Source organism: Myotis brandtii, unplaced genomic scaffold (assembly GCF_000412655.1).
Source record: "Myotis brandtii unplaced genomic scaffold, ASM41265v1 scaffold510, whole genome shotgun sequence".
NCBI classification, from domain to species: Eukaryota; Metazoa; Chordata; class Mammalia; order Chiroptera; family Vespertilionidae; genus Myotis; species Myotis brandtii.
The window spans coordinates 1,133,948-1,141,557 of NW_005369443.1; the positions used below are offsets into that span (position 1 = coordinate 1,133,948).

Below are 7,610 nucleotides of genomic sequence, written 5' to 3' on the forward strand. Positions count from 1 at the left end.
TCCTGTGCTTCTTGCGTGTAACTTATTTTTTTTATATCTTTGACAGACGTATAATTTACTTACAGTAAAATGCATTAGCCTGGAGTGTCCAGCATGATGATTTTTTTAACCTGTGTATACACCCATGTAACCACCACTCCAATCAACATGTGTCACACTGTGCTTTAATCTTTTTTTTCTCATAACCTAATTGCCCTATCTCCTCCCAGCCTGGGACTCTGTCAAGGGCAGGAGCACCTGCTGTCTGTCCCCGTGCTGTGTAGGATGACGTGTGATGGTGTTGCGGTGTGTGTCTGTGTGGCCATGTCCCCACATGTGTGAGCATGAGGTGGGAGGGAGGGTGGCTGGGCTGTGGCTGTGGGAACTTGTGTGTTTTGAGCCTGGCCAGGAGCCCCCTCTTCAGTGGGGAGAGGAGGTGGTCCCATTCCCCGGCCAAGGGCCTCGGCTGGGAGCATCACCCTCCCGGAGAGGCCCCTGCTGGCTGGCAGCCTGGAGATTAGTCTCCAAGGCCACGACGCCAGTTGCCATAGGCACGCAGGCCCGAGTCAGGATTGCAATTCCTCATCCTGGTCACGCAGGCGGCGGCTGCCCCTGCCCGTCCACCAGGAGCCAGAGTGGGGCTTTAAATAAAGGGCTGGAAACCTGACCCCCGGAGAGCTGTCTGCCCACTAGAGCCAGGACACCCCATACTGCCAATAGCACCCCGCCCATCTCCTTTGGGGGGGCAGAGATATGGCAGAACTTGAATTAGAGGGTTCCCTTCATTGTCTCAGCGCTCAGAGCATAGGCATGGCCCTGGCCTGGTCCAGGGGAGCCCGATCTGAGAGGAGGCAGCCCACCTTCCTGAACCCCTTCTCCACCTGAGGGGGATAAAACCCTGCCTTCAGGGATCCTGAACTAAGTAAAAGGAGGGGGGCTTCCCACTGCCCGGCCACAGACCTGCCCGGCCCCCAGCTCCGCCAAGGAGAGGGCAGGAGGCCGCCCTCCTTTTCCCCAGGAAGCAGCAGCAGCATGTGCTTCCCTGGGTCTGCCCTGTGCCCAGCCTGGGGCCGATTTCCTTCCGGGGGGGGGGGGGCGCGCAGCTATGTGGGTTAGTTGGTTATTTTTTTATTTTTTCCTCAGAATGAGGTTTCTGTTATTTTTTTCCAAATTGCAAAAGTGATGTCTCCTTATCTCAGATAACTTACACAATATGAAAAGGAAAGGAAAGAAAAGGCCCACTGAGACGAACAGTCTGGAGTTTGCATCCCAGGCTCTCCCGTGTGTACCTGAGGTCAGTCTGCACAGCGCTGGTTTCAGCACACACACACACACACACACACACACACACACACACACACACTCCAGGGTACTTGGAGTGTCTGCTGTTCCTTTTTTGTGTGTGCAGTTGTATGTACACGTGTGTGACCCGCTTTGATGAAATGCCTTCACAAGTTCATGTTTGTTTCAGAGGATTTTCTCAGGATAAATTGAAAGAAGTGCTGGGTCACAGGGTAGGGACTCAGTTAAAACTCTTGAGACATGTCAAAGCAACTTGCCTGTTTGTTGCCTAACTGGGGAATCCCAATCCCTGCTGTCTTCTTAACACGTTATTGAGGAAAAAATGCTGTTTATTGTAAGTCAACAGCTCAATAAATTTTAGAAGCCAAATCACCCAGGTAACCAGCACCCAGATTAGGAGCAGAATATTCCTGCCCTGGCCGGGTGGCTCTGTTGTTTCGAGTGTCGTCTCATACCCCAAAAGGTTAGGCTGTGGGTTCCATTCCTGATCAAGCCACATATCTAGGTTGTGGGTTCCATTCCTGGTCAGAACATGTGTGGGAGGCAACAGATTGGTGTTTCTCTCTCACATTCGGTCAGAACGTGTGGGAGGCAACAGATTGGTGTTTCTCTCTCACATTGATGTTTTTTTTCTCTCTCTCTCTCTCTCTCTACCTTCTTCTCTAAAATCAATAAACATATCCTTGGATTAGGATTAAAAAAAAATATTCCCAGCTCCCCAGAGCCCCTTTCACGCCTCGTTCTAATCTGCCCTTTGCCCCCCAACATGACCACCGTCCTGACCTCTAACGTCCGAGTTCAGCCTGTTTCGGACCATATACCGTACAGATGGAATCCTACAGCGTGACCTCTTGTGCTCTGATTCTCTCATCACACTGAGAGATTCCACCGGGTGTTGCACACACGAGGTGTGGTTTGTTTGCATGTCTGATGTCTTTTTCAACACATCAGGCACCAGGGATTCAGAATGCAGTGAAAGCAAACACGTGGGCACAGAATGCCATCCGAATAATTGCCCGTTTTTAAAGAAATGAAAGTTTGTTCCCTTAAAGGACCTGCTCTGGGGAAGAGGAAAGCACCTGGGACCAGCACAGCAGTGAAGCACATGGAAGAGCACGCTGTGCTGTGGCGTGAACCTGCGCTGGGTGTGCGGTCTGGGCTGCAGTCCTCCCCCCTCCGGGCTCGGTTTTCCCAGAAGCACACAGAGGTGGGGCCCATGCAGCTCTGAATCCCATGACGCTAAGTGTATAACTAAAGAGCACTAAGGGCCAAAACCGGTTTGGCTCAGTGGATAGAGCGTCGGCCTGCGGACTGAAAGGTCCCAGGTTCGATTCCGGTCAAGGGCATGTACCTGGGTTGCAGGCACCTCCCCAGTGGGAGATGTGCAGGAGGCGGCTGATCGATGTTTCTCTCTCATCGATGTTTCTAACTCTCTATCTCTCTCCCTTCCTCTCTGTAAAAAATCAATAAAATATATTTAAAAAAAAAAAAGAGCACTAAGGGTTTAGTTTCTAAAGTGGCGGGAGTTTGCTCTTGCAATGCTATTTATCAACTTGCCTCCCTTTCTCCATAAAGCAAACCGTACTGTCCTTGACCTCTGTCCGTGTTACCCCCAGGCCATACGACAGGTGGAAGGATCCTTGCAGGTCGTCGGTCTCCTTGAAAAGCGTGGGCTTAATACGTGGCCTACTTCCACTTTGAAAACCGCCAGGGACAGAGGACTCAGTGCCTGTGAGGCAGCCCCTGCCCGTCCACCAGGAGCCAGAGCGGGGCTTTAAATAAAGGACTGGGGACAGCCCTCCATGGGAAGTGTTTCCCTGGGTTGAGCAAAGCCTGTATCCCTGTAACCTCTACCAGCTCGGTGTGAATGCACCTGGACTCGGTGTGGGACTTCAGAAGCCCGTCATGGAGTCGGGGATGGGCGAGGTGACGTGCATCGCCAGGCCCGGTGTAACAGGTCCACTTGATAGCTCTCGGTAAACGGTAGCAGCTGCTGCTGTTATTATTTTTAAATTTACCGTCTTCATCATCTTTAAGCAGACAGTTCGGTAGTGTTAGGTAGATGCACGTTGTTGTGAAACCAGTCCCCAGAACGGTTTTCATTTTCCCAAACTGAAACCGCGAATTACACGCTGTCTCCGTATTCCCCCCTTTTTGCAGCCCCTGGCAACCTCTGTTCTGCTTTCTGTCTCTGTGAATTTGACTACTCTGTGTACCTCATACGAGGGGAGTCATACAGTGTCTGCCCTCTTGTGACTGGCTTATTTCACTTAGCATGATGTTCTCAAGGTTCATTCCAGTTGCAGCATATTACAGAATTTTCTTCCTTTTTAAAGCTGAAATAATATTCCATTGTGTATGTATACAACATTTTCTTTATCCACTCATCTGTGGATTGACATGAGTCGCTCCCACCTTTTGGCTATTAACAAATAATGCTTCTATGAACATGGGTGTACAATATCATTTTGGGGTTTATTATTTTATTGTCAACATCACTTTAATATCAGATCTCAAACCTGCCCGGCCGGTGTAGCTCAGTAATTGAGCGTCATGGTGCGATTCCCAGGTCAGGGCACATGCCCGGTTGCAGGCTTGATCCTGATCCTCAGTAGGGGGTGTGCAGGAGGCAGCCGATCAGTGATTCTCTCTCATCATTGATGTTTCTCTCTCTCACTCCCTCTTCCTTCCTCTCTGAAATCAATAAAAAAATATCAAACCTGGAGTGGATCTGAGAAGTCACCTCTTTTAACCCCTTATCCAGTGCTTGGGTCTATCCATCCCAATTCCTGCTGAGGTTTCTGACCTGGGATTCGTGCCAGGGGCAGGATGGGAGTCCACTGCCTTCTGATGCCTCTGATTGTCTGCGGGCCAGGAACTGGGGGGCTTAGGGTGGAGGAAAGAGGCCTGGTGAGGGGGAGCATGGCAGAGGGAATTTCAGCCGTGCGTCCTCTGTACCCCCAGATGCACCGCCAGGAGGAAGCAGGTTGGGGCTTGGACAAACTTTCCTCAATGGTGAGAATTGAGGGACAGTGATAATCATCAGGAGAGTCTTGGAGACTGAGGTCTTTAAGTATAGGTTCCACTTCAGCTAACATGTAATCCCCCCAACAGTGCAGTGAGGTGGGTCTGATTTGCCCCATTTTACAGATGAGGAAAGCAGAGTTCGGGGGGATTAAGTAACCTGCTCATCAAACTGGTTCCTGGGGAGGCAGGGCTTTTCTCTCCTTGAAAGGTGCCCAGCACCAGGCCTTTTAAAAGGTTGGTGGATTGATTTGTTTTCATTTATTTATGCCCCACCTTATTTCAGAAGGGATTTGAAAGACATAGACTGTAGTAAAGTGAACCTGAATTGGAACATGCCTGCTGTGGAATCTGTTGCCATTAGGAAAGTGTTTGATTGTAAGTAACCTGTTAAGCAGAAACTGAAAAAGTGAGGGGTTTGTTTTCTGTAAAGAGAAGCCTTGGAGGCGGGCAGTCCAGTCCTGGGGCAGCTGCTCAGGGACATCACAGGGGCTGGCGTCTCTGTTCCCTGGCTCTTCCCTCCTAGGCAGTGGCTTTGGTCATCCCGACCTAAAGGGGTGGGAGGGATTGGGCAGCGGGTGCTTGCTCAGTGGGTAGGGGAGGATAGGGTCGAATGGGGGTTGAGTGAACCAGTGACGGCATCTGCTACCAACTCCTAGATTCTTGCTGTGGGTAGATCACCAAATGGGGTGAAATGGGGTGTAGACACCTTTCCTAGAAGCCTCTTGTGTCCCAGTGGCCAGAACAGGGTTATCTGCGTCTCCTTAATCCAGCGGTTCTCAACCTGTGGGTCGCGACCCCTTTGGGGGTTGAACGACCCTTTCACAGGGGTCACCTAAGACCATCGGAAAACACATATATAATTACATATTGTTTTTGTGATGAATCACTATGCTTTAATTATGTTCAATTTGTAACAATGAAAATACATCCTGCATATCAGATATTTACATTACGATTCATAACAGTAGCAAAATTACAGTTATGAAGTAGCAACAAAAATAATGTTATGGTTGGGGGTCACCACAACATGAGGAACTGTATTAAAGGGTCGCGGCATGAGGAAGGTTGAGAACCACCGCTGCCTTAGTCAAGCAGCCCCATGCATCTGGACTTAAATGAGGCCACAGGGGGCTCTGTGAGCAGGGACGGGGGAAGGACTTGGGGTCAGAATGGGGATTGGGACGCACGTGTCTTGACCACAAGTCTAGATTGCCATCCATTGCATGTGGCTCAGGTAAGACCCCCTCAAGCTGCCCTGCTAGCCTGCCTGAGCAGACAGGAGAGCAAGTCAGGGCTGTGGTCTGCTTTGTTCTCTGCCAGCTGCAACGATGGGTGGACAGTGAGGAGGGGGCAGGAATTAAGGGCCCAGGCAATTCCATCCCCACTGAGGGGCCTTAGGACAGAGATGGGGTGTCCGGTGGGGGTGGGGGCTCCTGGGGAGGAGGGATGCCCCTGCCCTGCCCCCCAAGAGGAGAGATTTCTTTTTGTTTGTTCTCTCAAGCTTCTTTTTCAAGAAACACAAGCATATGGCAGCGGATGGTGCGGGGGCTGTGTTTGGGTGGTGTGTACGCTTGCCTTTTGCATGGTTGAGTGTATTTTTTCACCAGCTCCAGCACCCAGCTGGTACACAGGGCAGTGAGACTTGAGTCAGAGGTGTTCCCCTGGCATCCGGAAAATTCCAGCTCTTTCCAGCGGTCTGGGGTTCCCAATGAGAAAGGGATTGGAGAACTTTCCGGCAAACCCAGGCCTGGGCTTTGCAGAGGTCTGAGCTGAGGACTATGTGCCCAGGAGTTGAGGGTGTGGACCCAGCTTTGTGAGTGGGGAGTGCAGGGGTCCTGGACTCAGTTCCTGGGGCTGCTGTGACAGATTGCCTTAAAGCATCCAAAACTTATTCTCTCACGGTTCTGGAGACCAGAACAGTCAGTACCACTCAGTCAAAATCATGGTGTCGGCAGGGCCGTGCTCCCACGAGAGACTCGGGGAGAATCAGTCCCTTGCCTCTTCCAGTGTCTGGTGCCTGCCAGCGTGCTTTGGCTGGTGGCTGCATTACCCCAGTTTTCCAGGTCGGCATCTTCAGATCTCTCTCTGCTCCGTCTTCATGTGGCCTCCTCTTTTGTATGGCTCCTGTAAGGATGTCTGTGGTGGCACTTAGGGCCCCCCTGGGTAATAGGTAATCTTCCAGTCGCAAGGCCATTATGTATTCACATCTGCAGAAGTGATTTTTTTCATACAAGGTGAAATTTAAGGCTCCAGGGATTAGGGCATGCATTTCTTTTGGGGACCATTTCTGAGCCTGTCATGAGTCCCTAAGGGCAAATTTGAGTGGCCATTCTCATAGGCGGGCTCTCCCATAGTATATGCCAACTAGGAAGAGGAGGGCAAGTGGAGATTCCCAGCTGACTCACCCCTTCCCTTCCCATCTCAGCTCTTCCCCACACTGTGCATATGCCTGTGGATACCTCAAATGTATCCAAGCTCTATCCATGCTCCTAAGCAGCTGCCCCTTGGGGGTGTACCTGCATCTGCGTGGCCTATCCTCGGGGTATATCAGTTAACTATCACTGTGTAACAAGTAGCCCCAAACTTAGCAAGGTCATTTCCCATTTAATCTCCCACAGTTGGGGCTTGACTGGACTCAGCTTGGTGGTTCTTTTTCAAGGTTTCTCCTACAGTTGTAGTCAAAAGATGGCTGGGGCTAGGGTCATCTCAGAGACTTCCTTACTGGTCTGCTGCCCGGTCTGGGGAAGAGCTGGGTCTGCTCAGGCATGTCCAGATCCCCTCTGCCCCTTCAGCATGGTGCTGTCATGCTGAAGCCGTGTTGGCTCAGAGTTCCAGTGGGGTGTTTCTCAGACAGAGGCAGGAGCCTAATACCTTTCGGGACCTGGCCTTGGAGGTCACGTGGTGGCACTTCGGAGCGCTCTGTTGCTTAGAAGTGAGTTATTTAAGGCCTATGTTCAAGAGGAGGGGAATTGCACGTCACCTTCCTCAGGGAATTGATGGGAGAAGTGTCAAAGAGTTTGCCGTCATATTTAAAGCCACTATGGGAGGACACACCAGCAAACAGGCCTCGGGGGCCCGAAATGGGGGGTGCTTGCCCAGATGATTCTGGGGGCCTGAGTTCCCAGAAGATGGCCTGGGGAGATGTGGGCTCCGGTGGGGCGTGTCCTCTCAGGCTTGCAGGCTGCCTGCCCCGCAGAGGAAGGCTGGGCAGGACCTCCTGAAGTGCAGGCCCAAACTCTGGGGCCACAGGTGGGACAGTGCAGGTGTCAGACCCGGAATTGGACCGTGGTCTGTGTCTAAAG

General features: G+C 51.4%; 1 protein-coding gene across 2 annotated transcripts in view; it reads left to right on the forward strand.

The window, feature by feature from the left end:
• Window positions 1-1,202: 1,202 nt before the first annotated feature.
• GTF2IRD1 (GTF2I repeat domain containing 1) overlaps window positions 1,203-7,610 on the forward strand; it is a 111,428-nt gene continuing 105,020 nt past the window's right edge. Inside the window, exon 1 of one of the 2 annotated variants that reach the window (XM_014548516.1) lies at window positions 1,203-1,273. The gene's annotated coding sequence lies outside the window, so the exon portion shown is untranslated. The remainder of the gene's footprint in view (window positions 1,274-7,610) is intronic. The other variant, XM_014548517.1, reaches the window with a different exon arrangement.